This window comes from Ochotona curzoniae, unplaced genomic scaffold (genome assembly GCF_017591425.1).
Source record: "Ochotona curzoniae isolate NIBS_2020 unplaced genomic scaffold, NIBS_Ocur_1.0 contig_430, whole genome shotgun sequence".
NCBI lineage: Eukaryota > Metazoa > Chordata > Mammalia > Lagomorpha > Ochotonidae > Ochotona > Ochotona curzoniae.
Window position 1 is genome coordinate 10,446,360 of NW_024466219.1, and position 14,861 is coordinate 10,461,220.

Below are 14,861 nucleotides of genomic sequence, written 5' to 3' on the forward strand. Positions count from 1 at the left end.
ACAGATTGTGTAGTCATAGGAACTACATTGAATACAAGTCTTTAAATAGTGGATATCATCTTACAATATAATGAAAAATGTTCTGGTGATTTGATGTTTCTATAATAAATTTTTGCAGTGGAGTTTCACTACCTGACATAAAATTATAAACTATTTGCTGCTTTTTTTTTTTTTTAAAGAAAGTTGAACACTAACAAGGAACTTTTCTGGCAATGACTTACGTTTTGTCTCCAAGAGAGAAGTAAATTTGAGTCAGAGTTTCACATCTAGAAACATTCAGTTGATTAACGCTTAAAGAGTCACGAGATAAAAGGTCTTGTGAGCCTAACCAAGTCTCCAACTAGAGCAAAATAGAGGTGCTCATGGAAACTTTAGAGAATGGTTTAGAAAATGCAAGGTATGAGACTTTCAGACGCATATAGGCAACTTGTTAATGCTTGCAGATTCTATTCACTTTGATCCAAGAGAGACACTATCTAGATTTTTTTTTCTTGTTGTTTAAGCCATGAGAATATGAATTCAGTGAATATCCCAGGTCTTCCTCAGAGCCACTATTTTAACACACAGTTGAGCTTGACTGTGGAGTGGCTACACTGTAGCGATCCATTAGCACTGCCCTTGGATTTCCTTCTGTCCTTTTGTGAAGATTACTGGTGGCTACATTGATTTAGAAGTACACTGTGAGAGTCTGCATTTCTGAGCTAATGCAGATTGAGCTGCAGCAAAGCTCAGCACATTTACTAAAATTCTGAGATTAGGATACAATGTGTTGAATAGGTTAAAGGAGATTAAACATAAAAAATTAATGGATGTTGGGGAAATATAGCTGAGAACATGACAATTTCATAACATAGATATGAGTATAATTGATGCAGGGATTAAAAGTGTGTTATCCATCCAGGTCAAATTTCAAGAATTCAGCATATAGGAATTTTCAAGAGTTCAGTATTATACAAATTTTCAGAAAATTAATAGAATAAATTGCCTTCCCTGTGGTGTTTATATTCTACTCAGTCTTTCCTGGGACGGAATCCATTAGTGTAATTTGACTTGATCATTCAAGGATTGATTGCCCACAATAGTGGCATCCTTTGTAGATTTAAGACAATCTTGCATTGGTGTTTTTCTCCCACATATTATTCCACATTCCAAGGGGGAAAAAAAAGCTGTGAAGCAAAATTGGAAGCAAGAATGCTGACTCTGCTGTGGTTCACATCCTAACTGTCTCCCATAGACACTGTAGCAGTTTGTAGATACTCTGTGTCTCAACTTCCTCATTTCCACACTAAGATACTAATTCGAACTGTCTCCTAAAAATGTTGGTGCAAACTGCATGCAATATACACAGCACTGCATTTTCTGAGAGTAGGCCTCTAAGAAATGTTCTTGCAGTATTATGGGTTCCATAAGGCAGGTGCTGTTATGAGGAAACTGAACAACAGAGAAGTGAAGAGGTTCTTCAACAAGGGCAACATTTGCATTAAAGCAAATTGTTTTACTTTAGCAAGACTCCAATGCCATTGATAATCAAACAGGTTTACTGCTCCCTTCATTTCTGTTTCTCTGTTTATTTTCAAGTAGACACTCAACACACTGACAGAGACTGACTCCTATCACTCCAAGACTCTTTATAACTCGAAAAACATACAGACTTTGTTCTTGTCTTGGCCTTGGCTTCTGTTTATCTTCTGGTAACCACTAAGATTCTTTCCTCTTAAGCAATGCATGATTATTTTACCAGCTATATCAGTACATTTTTAAAGTCTGAGGTTTGACTGTAATAGAAAAAAAAAAACACCTTAAAGCAAAAAGAGGTGAATACACATTTTGATAATACAATATTAGGTTTTACTTTACACACATTATGTAGGCTGATGATTCCTAAGTCAGTTCTTTCGTTTTAATACCCAGTTAATTTCTTTTGTTCTTTTGTTGTTTATTTATCTATCTATTTATTGATTTATTTAATAATTTTACTTAGTTTCTCAGGGTACAAAGGGTAAAGGGCTACAGGGTAGTGGGTAATACCATTGTTTACACACTAATATCATCGTTTTTCTCCCGTCTCTGGAGTAAGGGGAAAAACTCATGGAGAAGCCCAACCCAGCCTCCCTCCCATCCCAGGTCCCCGATGCGAGGTGGCTCCAATGGTTCTGCTCAAACAGTTTTGATAGTTCAACATAATGCCAGTTCAGAAAATATTAGAAATATAATTCAGATCCCAGAAACACAAGTTAACTTTAATAGTAATTATAGAAATAAGTTTTCTCCATCAAGTCCAAACTTTTTCTGACGATTATATTGCCTATAAACATGTGCATGTGATAAAGACGCATCTATTGTTCCTGCAATGATGTACATTATCAAAACCTGAATAAAGCAAATGTTAACAAACATTGGCAAGAATTTCCCTAAATAATGAACATTTCTAAGAAACTACTTCATGATTGAATGTGATCTAGTGCTGCATCTTTTACATTTTCCCTTTCACTTTCCGTCTAAAAAGAACACATATGAATGAACAAAGCTGACATTGTTAAAGGATAAATGAGATTTCAGACATTTCTGTTACTTCATACTATCACTGGACTGCTAGTGTCTGATATTTCTATGTAGTGCTTATCCTGATTGTAGGAATAAAAGTGAGTTTAGACGATCAAATCGAGGTAAGAGTTTTTGCTCCTATTTTTTATATATCTGACTCTTGTGATTACAATTTTCTCAAACAAATTACATTTCTTGCATAGATATCATTAGAAAATACTCTTCAACCAGTTATATAATTCATGCTGTATTTACTGTTTAACCTTCTTGATGTGATATTTGTCCTATGATTGTTGTTAGTTATTCTGCACTCCTACTTTTAGGATTGTAATATTATCTCCTCCTATTGAAACTAAAGTTCAATTCCTTATGTCCATTCATCCCCAATAGGACGCAAGGAAACACACATCAATCACAAAGAGTTTCACTTATGGTCTGAATTAGCAAGATGATTTATGATTTATGTTGCTCATATATAAGAAATCTGAATAAGTTTGCAATGGTAAAAGACAGATTTCCTCCCCAGCCCCTCAGAGAGCATTGTCCTGTAAGAAAATGAGCTGTGGAACTGATTTACAAGGAACAGTTTTGGTAACACCTTGAGGAGGTTCATTTTGTTTTAACTCTCAGTATGATATCTAAGTCAGCACCTGGGAAGTTCCCAGCATCTCGTCATGTGGCTGCAGTCATGAGAATTCAGCCCTCCTGCTGTGGCATCAATGGTTCCAGATTATTACAAAAAGTTGCAGGAGAATGAGTCCCACCTCAAAAATAACATTGGGAGCAAATTACCATGTCATTTAATGACTTGCACTAAAATGCATTATCAGAATTTCTTAAACTCCCCCTAAGTATATAATTTTACATGCATGACTTTATACTGCAAACCATTGGATTTTGAAGAAGAGTCAGCAGATTCTATTCAACAGATGCTCCATTCAGGAATTAAAATTATATTTGAAGAAGCTTGAAAAGAGGAATGAAATACTTAAGTAAGATAATATGAAGTATCAAGAAGATCATAATTTTAAATAGGATGGGTCACTGGGCATATGGATGGAGAATATCTTGGGAGTTCAGAAGTCATCATTTGGTAACAGTCAGTCATCTTGACTTCATCCCAAAGAGGTATGTTCCGGCCCCTCAAAACCCATAAACTCTACTTCACTCAGTGACTGATTAGAAAAGTGAGATACAGAAAGACCCCCACACTCTTCAGTATTTCTTACCCAGTTATTTTCTTGCTTATTGTTTGCTATCACTGAAAAAAGTCAAGGTTTCTGAAAAACTGATGCAAAGATCAACCAATTTTGGAGAAATCATAATGGAAAAGCCCTGTATGACTGACACTGACTCTAATTACATGGAAGAGAAGAATACTGGCAGCTTAAAGGTTAATGAAGACAACAAACAACTGAGAAAGAAAAGGAACAAGTTCCACAAATATTTAGGGACACTTTTTGCAGTTCTTTGACCAAACTGGGAGAGCAGAATCATTAAAGGACGGCTTTCCAAATTCTCAAATTAATCGTCAAAGTGTGAGGATTCTGAATAAATGATTTGTTATATAAAACTTGCAGAAGAAATTATTTTAAGTAACTTGTGACACCCCAAGAAATGGCAGAGTTGAAATCACTGCAACTGGTTTTTTTTTTTGCGTGTGTACATTTGGCACTGTGACTTTTTTTTATTTGTTTATGTACATTTGGCACAGAACATCAGGAGTCCTTTTTATTGAGGGCCATAAAGACTAGGGTTTGAGTTGGGGAATGAAATGTGAAGTTTTCATACTTATCTGTGTTTATCTTTAGACCATATTACCCCAGTCATTTGTCTGGCCTAATGTGAACTAAATGGTATTAACTGTCCCATCCTGAAATAATTTCTAATATATAAATACAAATGGCAAAGAGTTGAGCTTGACAGGAAGCTCAGGTGTCTTACCATGGTACTTTAGGTGCACCTGTTGTATCACAGTTTCGAGATTCAGCCTGACTGTGGGTGGCTCTCGATATGTTGCTGTCCAAATAAGTTAGAATGGGAACTACGGGGGTGCGAGTGGGGGGCATGTGTAGACTCACTTCCGTGTTCTCAAGCTCTCCTCTGTGCATTCGGGTCAGGAAAACAGGGCAACGAGTGAGCTGGCAAAGACAGGTGTAGCAAGAGGCCAGCCCGGCAGTGTGGCAATGATCACCACATCATTTATGCAAATATCTGGCAATACTTATTCAAATAATGATCTGGCTTCAGTACACTTTGTCAAAATGCATTTGCTCTTTTTTTTTTTTTAAACGAAATCAAATGAAGAAGCAAAAATAGATCTATTGCCAATGGTCATTTCTTCACAATATTGCTGGTCTTAATGAACCAAACTAAAGGCAATTTGTGTGATTTGGCAGAATATTTAAAAATAAACTGTCATGATATGCAATCAGAGTGTGAAACACAAAACTTCATACATGCATGAAACTAAGAACAATAAAACAGAAGAAATCAAGAGTGCTAAGATATAACTTTAACTACCTTATCAAATGCTTATGTAATAAGAGAACGTGAAGTTTAAGAGACTCTATTCCAAATAGTTTGAATAAAAGAGAGACAGGAGTTTGTATGTCCTCAGATAATACAACCATGGGAATAAATCTTTTAAAAAATCGATTTTAAACAGTGTGAGTTTCAAACTAAAAACTATAAGTATTTGCAGTTTCTCGTCAGTATGTTCATTTGCAGTTTCCAGTAATTTTAAGATAATTTCCCATGATACTGATAATCTCACTATTTCCTTTTTTAAGACTGTTTTTGATGCATAAGTCAATACTGAGAGCTCCACTATTTTCTAAGATACTGATGGGGCTCTATCCAGCTTAGGGAATGCAGAAGAGGGTCTTCAACTACAAATGTTTTGATAGTTTGAAATAAAGTATAATATTAAAAAATAAACCTTGTGGGTAGAAAAGTGGTTATGTTTGTTGAGTTGCTTTTTCTTTGCTATGTAGTTGAAAATATCTAAAACATTAAAAAAAAAAAACTTCCTACCTCTTAAGTTCTAGCTAAAAGAAATGTCTATATGTGATTTATCTAGTGAAATTTTGAACTATTCCAGGAAAAATGAGTTTTTTCCCAGGTTTGAAAGATAAACTCTAATGAACAAATTTATGTAATTCGGAAAATAGTCAACTGAACAAAACGTTTGGGTGAGAAGCCAGAGCTGTCAGTGTCTCGGTGTATTCCAGCACGTGCGCAGCTCGGCCACTCTCTTCCGTTTGAGTCATTACGTGTCTCGTGCATGTCATCTAGTATTGAATGTCAAGGGCATAAACATGGCCTCTTCATCCATTTAATATCTACGAATGTATTTTAACTAAAATATACTTTCTGCAATGTTGTGGTCAATATATTATTATACTTATACATATATGTAATACAATATTGTAATAAGAAAAAAAAATTACTGAAGATGCCAGGATAGTCTTGTGTTTTTTTCTTAGGTACTATAATTTTTGAAAAATAAAGAAAATAAAGAAAAAGCCTGCAGCGTTACAGTTGCATGTATTTCTAAGAGTGTTAGGAGAAAAAAATTTGAAAAGGAATTATCTACATTTCTTATGTCCACATCAGAGATAGCATCAAGACAGAAGTCACTATATTAGATACACCCTTAGAAAACTCATTATAGCAGCAAACACACAAATCTGGCCTAAATGCTAGCTGCATTTTAATATCCTTAGCTATACCTTGAAGAGGAGTTGTGTGTACAATTTATGAGGCGGATGTCAACTTGGAGAGTGTTTCAGAACTTTCCTACCAGTAGTGTGGATATCCTATTTATGGGGTGATTTTTACACCCACCTCGGCTGCTCCTTCACATTTTGGAGTTTGTGTGCAGTGTCCAATAAAAGTAGAGCCCTTGCAAAAACGCTGCACCTGGCACAGGGCGGGGCAAGGAGGGCAGGGGTCAAGCGCAGGCCCCCACAGACCGTCCACAGGGAAAAGGGCAGGGCTGAGGGCTGCAGCAGGGGCACCGGGCAGCTCTGACTCCCCTCTTGTTAGCATGTGGTATCATCCAGAATTCCAAGGAAACACCTTCCACTAGCACCTTAGTCTCTGGTTTGGTTTTTCATCTTCCAGAGTCCCAACCCCCAAACCCAGCCCCTCCCCCTGCCCAGGCTTTACAAAATTAACTCCTTTCTGTCCTCAGACTAACCAACCAGTGAGTTTGCTCACAGTCCCGAAGGTCAGGGAGAAGAGCTGCTTTCTGAAGCCGACACAAAATAACCTGAGTAATGGTGGAGGATTTCTTTTCTCTAAATACCTTCTGCCAAAGGCGGAGTCAGATACTCAAGAGCAGCAAGGCAATGGAAGAGACAAAGCACTGAAACAGGTCTTTTTTAGTAGAAAATCTACTGTCTGCTTCTGGTTTGCTTCCACACTGAGCTTAGCTTGGCAAATAGATCAGAGATATGCCCTGTGTATGATGAAAATCTTTAGAAGCAAGTTTTCTCACACATGCTCCTAGTACATGACCTCATCCCATTCACACTGACAGAGTCTCCCCTACCACCCGCCTCCCTGCCTTGGGTTTTGTTTCTCTCTTCCAACATCTGCTTAAAACAGAAGTTAGACCCTTTGTGTCACAATAGCAATTTCCCCACAGGAAATGTATTGAGTCAAGTTTGAATGGGTAGAATGCATCAGGAGTCTCGCTCAAGCAGACCAGGTGAGAGTGGCCTTGCACTGGGCGGCGGGCTCACTTCAGGAGCTGGAAGTCAGAGCTGCCCAGCAGAGTTCTCTGAAATGGTATTGGTCTGTTGCACATGCTGCAGGCTTTCAGAAGACCAAAGACATTTGCATCTGCCTCTCTGTTTATCCTGTTGATGTTATGTCTAGCCCTTGAACCCTGCTCCTTTCACTGTGGAAAAAAAAAATCTAAAATTAAAGCAAAGCAAACCAAACCAATTCTGGATATGAGCTATCAACCACACAGTGCAGGGAGAGGCAAAATCTCTGCAGGCAGCATTGGTGGAGAAGTTGGCAGCCAGGGTGGGAAATGTCATCTGCTGAGGAGTGTACCGCCGTCCGGAGAAAGGTCCCTTAGAAGGCGTGTGAAGGCTGGCCCAGAGTCCCAGGAGGGTCGCAGGAGGCCCGGGCTGCTCAGAGCCATCTCCTGCTGATCGGCAGGGCCTCACAGAGCACCAAGGAGGATGTGGTAGGGCCAGACATTTTGCACAGCTGCAGAGCTTCCAGAACTGACTGGTGTGTCTCCCACACTGTTCACCTCGAGAGCCAGCATGTGTGAAAGCGTGCAGAATGATGCACTTCAACCATGACCCCACACAGACAAAAACAGCCAATTTCAAGATGTGTACAAATTCATTCTTGTAATGTTTGAGATCATCTCTGATCTTGCAGGCTTGTGAGCTGCTGATTTTCTTAATAAATGGCACATCTGCGTAATCCTCCACTTGCAAGTGCCGGCATCACATAGGAGTGGGGGTTTGTGTCCTGGCAGATCCACTTCCAATCCAGTTCTCTGCTTATGCGGATGGACTGGGAAAGCAGTGGAGGATAGCCCTAGTACTTGGTCTTTGAAGCCAAGTGGGAGAACAGGAAGAAGCTCCTGGCTCCTGGTTTCAGATCAACTCAGCTCCTGCCATTGTGGCCATTTGAGGAGTGAACCAGTAGCTGGAATGGAGCTCTGTCTCTCCTTTGTCTCACTCAGCCCATCTTTCTCTCTTTAAATCTGCCTTTCAAATCGACATGAATAAAATCTTGATTAAAAGTTTTCATTTTAAGAATAAAGTTAAGCTAAAAATTCTTATGACTTAATGTTGTAGACTATGCTTGGGTTTTGGTCATACTTTGATGTTTGGGCAGTTCTTCAGAATATTTTACTCCTTTGGTATAGCAGAATAACAATTGGCTAACTGTGCTGAATATTTATTTTCTAGTAGAAATATAGAATCCATGAATGAGGGGAATCCATAAGCCCCGAGAAGTATCGAGCGGTACAAACACTATGAATAGCACAAGTCAACTCACAAATATCTACATATCCATTTCAATGCACGATTTCAGAAATTAAAAATTTTTTCTCTTTCAATGACACTGACGCATAATTTGAGAGTTTTGTTAATTTAAATTTCTTATTTTTATCATATGCCCATTTGAATCATTAGTGTCAGCATCAGGCTAATAGCTTTCATCTAATATTTCTACCAATCATCTAATATTCATCTAATAACTAATGGCTTTCATCTAATATTTCTACCAATTTAGAATTAAAATGAACCTTTTCAAAAGTGAACACCTCAGAGTCTCTCATTAATGATTTATAAAGGCAACTTTTTTGAGTCAAGATCTTATCAAACAAGGAAAAAACAAATGGGGAATCCTGATGGTCTCTTTTAAAGCTTAAATAATCTGCTGAGTGAACACTTATATTACTTTCCAGTCTTGGTACAGTTTACTCATCCAAGTTCAAATAAAAGCTCCAGAAAAAATATTTTCTTTATAGCATGACCATGCATATAAGGAGCCAAGAAGTTTAGACAGTGAATATTTTTTTTGTAGTAAATCTAAAAAGCATATGTGAGAATATTTTCTAATAATAATTTGAAAGATAGATAAATATAGTGTCATCATTCTTTAATTCAACTGTATGCCCATATTTTAATTTTTTAACCCATCAGGTACTTCCTAGCTGGTTGAGACTATATGAGCAAATGACTTAACAAGTGAACTTTTTTTTGATTATTTTCAATGAAACAACAAAGGCGGCCAACTCAAATAATTTTTGCTGCTGATTGATCTTGCAGCTCTATTAATATTAATAAAAATTAAATGTCTTAGATTAGTTTAGCTTGGCTAGAAACACTAAGACACAAAGCCCGGACGGAGGCAGGGGCCTCACAATGCCTCCAGTGATGTCTCGCCTGGCCCCTCCTCTGCACGTGGTCAATCAGAATTGAAAATCCTGTGCTGATTTCATTCGCTGGAATTTTTAAGCAGGTCAGGAAGAAAGATGTTATTGAAAGGAAAAGTCTCATCTAAATAAGAAAGGAGCACGTGGCCATCTGGTCTTAGCTATACATATAAAAAGTTATTTCAGCTGAGCTGCAGGCTTCGTGTTTAAAAGGATGTGCCAAAAAAACCAACCCCAAATCTGTTTACGATAAAACATCCCAAATGTTTCTTTTTAAACTTCCAAATATGCAATACACAGTTCGTTTCCTATCTGAGATTCATGAGCCCATTTGACCCCAGCGCCTCACTGAGCTTGACTGAGTTTCAGACAGTGAGACATTTAATCACTTTCCCAACACTTTGCCTACGTGGGGTGTCAACAGCATCGTGTGGCTTTTGAAATTTGTGAAAACAAGTTGGCTAGTTTTCCTCTCCGATTAATTTTGACTGTTGTCTGCATGTAGGCTGGGGTTGGATAAAATCTCAAGCATGAAGCAGCCAAACCAGTTTCCCTTCTTTTCTCCTCTGACTCCTGTGTCCTCAGCACAGTGCTCAGAGGTCTCCACAGCCAGGCAGGCCCTGTGCACACAGCTCAGCCTCGGAAAAGCCAATCTCTTTTCCTATAGGAAGATTATGAGTGCTGAGTCTGCTTTAAAAAATCATCCTCATGGTGGAAAGAAATTAAAAATATGTGTAATTTTATACTATGTGCTGAATTAACTCCTATGTTTTTTCATATGATTAAGGAATCCTTTGCTATGAGGCATCTGTACTAATTCCAATATCAGTTTCTAATTACATTTATAAATTGACTATATGAGGATACTTCTCTGCCAGAGTAGACATAACCAGTTGACAACACCATCCTAGTTCATTTGTGTTAAAATAGGTCAATAATCTAGGGTGTTTTAATATACTAGTTATTATACAATAACAATTGTTTCAGATCGTAAAGGAATATTAAGTATGCACACACACATTACTCAGTAAACCACACACATGTGTTTACACATACAATTATAAAGTCAACACAAGCTAGACCAAACTGTCCATTTTAACTAAATCTTTAGACAATAATTGGATTTAGAATGTTCTAAAATAAGGAATGCAAAAATCTTTGTATATCCCTGACATAAGATATTCATATATTCACTCATTGTGTTTGCGTATCTATGATGGTTGTTCTGCCATTTCAAATAAATAATTACCATTGTGCAAGAAGAATAAACTGTACTATAGTAAATTGTTCTTTCTCTGTTACGCTCTGAAAAACCATTTGTTCTTGAATTGGCGTTACGTAGTTCAACTATTTCAATCAAGTCCATTATCTGCTTGTCTTTGAAAGATGCCTTTTTAGCAACCTGTATCCACTTGGAAATGCCCTGTATTGTTCTTACAAAGTAAGTGAAATTTAAATCCCACTGCATTTATTCTTCATCTTGCATGAGAAATTAGAATTTCATTTTTGATAAGAAGTTTATCATGGGACAAAAACTCTATTGTGTGTTAGAAAAACGGTTCATGTAAAAATAGCGATGTGAAGCCCAGGAATTCCACAAAAAAGTTATTTATTAGGTCACAGTAGAGTGCTAATCCGTGGAATGCCACTTAGCTTGCTACATAGCTCACTTTTTTTCTAAGTATAAAATGTGTCCATTTAACCTATATATTTTATTTATTAAAACTAACCTGGAAGAACAAAAGAACAAAACATTTTTTTTTTCATTTGTTTGAAAACAGTCGCACAATTCACTGGCAAAATGAATCCCATTACTTTCTATGTTGACATAGAAACTGTCCTGTTCCTACTCATAGATCTTTAAAATCCTCTGAAAATCAGTCCCTCCTTAGAACGCAAGAATAAAAAAAGCATTAAGAATCAATTTTAAAATTCAAAAAAATTAGGAAGGCAATACTTGGCGTATGGAAGCTAGTCAGTATACTCAGTCTTTCTACATTAACAAACATTAATTTGGATAATAAACAAAAACCTGGAGAGTTGCGAGGTCATTTGTGCATAGACATCCCTTATTTGTGAGTAAAATTTGGTAATATTCTTGCTAAGGGCATTAAATTTTGTTGGATTCAAAGGCATAAAATAATGTACTGAAATATGCACATTACCAAAAAGTATCAACACTTGATTGATGAGCAATTATAGCATGTAGAACCACAGAATTAAGAAACCAATGGAAACACAGTACCGGAGCACAGAAAATGAACCCAACTATCATCTAATTCAAGGATGCAGTCCTCTAAGAGCACACGGAAAGAATGCTGCTTCTAAGTCACTTGTACAACCTTATTCTTCCTTTTAGGTGAAAGTCAACAGTTAAAATGGTTCCAAGGTTACAAAATTACAAACAGCAAATAAGAAGCCCCAGGTCATCACAAATATCAATATTGCAGCATTTTTATCCAGATGATTCCAGAATGCTCACCCTTTCTGTACCCTATTCAGACTGAAACTGAGCCACCTCTGAAAATGGTCAACCAGCACACAGAGAAGGTTTCCTAGAACCAGAAACTCTGCCCAACTGCACACATCTCGATAAACACACCCATACTGCCCCAAAGACACAGCGTGACAAGACAGAGCTACAAATAAAATGGTACTTTCCTGTGGGCGTTGGTTAACCCCACAAACACGTGAACTTCCGATTGGCACACACCCAGCAGACGTTGGTGATTAGGTGATTGAAAATGCTGCCCACAAAGGCAAAAATTTATGTATGATGACATCACCAGCTAACCTGTGCTTCTCGTGATATAACGATATGATAGCCTGGCTCATTGTGTGTGTGTGTCTCGAGTGTGTCTTGAGTAGACATATGTGTGTGAGTGTGTGGGAGTGGGGGGTGCATGTGCTGCATGAGTGTTTTTAGGGCAGGCTTAAAAAAAAAAGCAGCATGATCAGAATTGGCATCTAACCTTCTGTAGGGCTTGCACGAACCTTTCCACAGACCTTTGAATTATTCCAGATTTCATATGGCTTATGTTCATTCAAAAATGCCATCCCAGCACAAGCGAATTATGTTTTGTTTAGTTAGCACACTGCTAATTCAAAAACATCCCAACAGGATCTTTGGAGATGAGATTTTCTCCAGCAAATGAGGCAGTGCATGTGTGTAATATGGTGCAGGGGCTGCAGGATCTTCCAAGACCTGCCTTTGAAAGGAGGAGACGTCTTGGTCTTGAAAGCAGTGAAAGGGTTAAAAATTGAGGCTGTGTAGGGTAAGAGAAAGGGGATATTGTTGTCTTTAATCTTTCCGCAGTATGTGTAAGACTTCCATCCCGGATCTGCACAGAGCGCTGGAATAGGCTCGGCATGCATTGCGTGCAAGCTCCTTGATTGTAGAAGGGGGGAGAAAAAAAAAAAAACCTGGCCAGAGTCCAGACAGGCTGGAGCTCTGTTGATCATTATGTCTAGCCTTCAGGTGTCTCAGCACACAGTGGGCGGTGGTGGGGGAGGTGGAGATAACAGGAGAGCAGACAAAGAAAAAAAAATGGTGTATTTTTAAAAGATTATGCGAAATTGTATGCCCAAGTCCCCCTGAAAAAAAATGATCCTAACATCTTGGACTTTTATAATTAGAATGCATGCTCTGCTCTGGCAGCTCTCTTTAGGCCGTAATTAGTTCTGTCTGGAGCCTTTGAATAATTCCTTTCAATAATTGATGGAGTTAATATTCTCTTAAAAATGAGGAGGGCAATGTTTTCTTCCCAACTCTTTGTTGAAAACATTGTTCGTTCAAAATCTTCATCAGTCTTAATCACAATGGTCAGATTTGCTTTTTGATTTCCAATGAGACTCAGCTTGTAACTTTTTAAGGATCTGGATGATTCTAGAAGTAAAGGCATAATGCATTGCTAGATTACTCTAGCTGCATATTACAAGAAAGCAGTGGCACACACACATTTTCTCCCATTTCCTTCCGATCATCTTACAGGCAAAGGAAAAAACAAAACCTTCCTGATGACCTGCTTCTATAGACAACTCCATAAAAAAATCTTAACCATGGATGCAACTTGGGTGTTAATCATATCTTCTGCTTGCTTACTGCACGAAAATGAAAATCATTGTATTCTTCTAGCATTCTTCCGTAAAGAAGCCTCCCCATGTTCGCTCCCCACCCCCACATCCTCACTCCACCCTAATAGGAATTAAAGAAAAAAAAATCTTTATACACGGAGGGCTGATCCAAAGACGGAAGGCTGGCTTTCCTGTTATCTTCCCGCTGAACACTCCTGTCGCCTTCTGTGCTAGGAGGACTTCTCTTCGCATTTTGTGGCTGAAAACACTGAAATCAATTCAGTCTCTTTTGTTATTGTAAAATTAAAAGAGGTGGTTAAAAAAATAAATAAATAGAAGGAAAGCCCTGGCTTGAAGCCATTGTTCAGAATTTAAGAGCTATTTGCCTCCAAGTGTCCTCGCCGTCTTTCATAGCTAATTATAATAACTGTCAGCTGTCTGGGAAAGTCTAAGTGCCCTTGTCAGTGGAGTCAGCAAAGTTTGCCTTTTATTTTCCTGGGGACAGATCAAATCTGATTAGACATTAAGAGCAGAAAGAAGTGAACTAAGTACAGATGCATGTGCCTTCGTTTCTCCTTAGGAACAATGCAGTTCAGTGGAGCAATGTTCCGGTGTGCAGCCTCCTGCAGCTACCCTGTGGAATGCCTGACTTTTATTTTCAATTCTTTCACATAATAAAGCATGCAACAATTGCCCCTGCAATATTTTCTTGCCGTCTTTCACACTCGCAGAGAAGCAAACGCGAGAAAAATCTCCGCGTCTTTGATGCTTCTGACATAAAACTATTTTTAACCAGCACAGTTCAGGAAAGGAAGGTATACTCACAATTTCAACATGGTTATTTGCTCTAGTTCCTTGTTCCCGGAGGCAGAGCTGCGGCTTTTGCGAGGCTGTCCCTGGTGCAGGTGCAGAATTGTTGTTTTGGTGCCGAGCAAGGCGGAAAAGTGCTTCATAAAGTCACTGGGAGCTGAGCCCCTTGTGTTGCGGCATCGCTCGCTCCTGTGGAAGCTGTACTATCTGCAGTTCTGAATTGAACTAAATTACAGCCCATGTGAAAGACAGGGGCAGCGAGTCATGTGAGAGACACACAGCTATCCTATTGGCCACTGAGGCACAGCTTAGGCATTCTGCCTTTTCCACTATTGGTGAAGAGTTAAAACTGAAAGCGTCTAGATCCTCCTCTGGGCTCAGTTGTCTTTCATGTGTGCGAGAATGACTGCAAGCTTTACAGTGACAGAATTACTTCAGGAAGGGGCTGAAGTCATCTTTCCCAGAGACTGGTGGGAGGCGGGGGGGAAGCTGAGCTTTTCCAAGATTTTTT

At 38.4% G+C, this 14,861-nt stretch overlaps 1 long non-coding RNA gene across 1 annotated transcript in view; it reads right to left on the reverse strand.

Moving 5' to 3' along the window:
* The window catches only part of LOC121159931, a 50,439-nt gene extending 35,853 nt beyond the window's left edge, over positions 1–14,586 (reverse strand). The window contains exon 1 of the long non-coding RNA XR_005884464.1: positions 14,366–14,586. This is a non-coding gene — a long non-coding RNA (uncharacterized LOC121159931). The remainder of the gene's footprint in view (positions 1–14,365) is intronic.
* Positions 14,587–14,861: the final 275 nt, after the last annotated feature.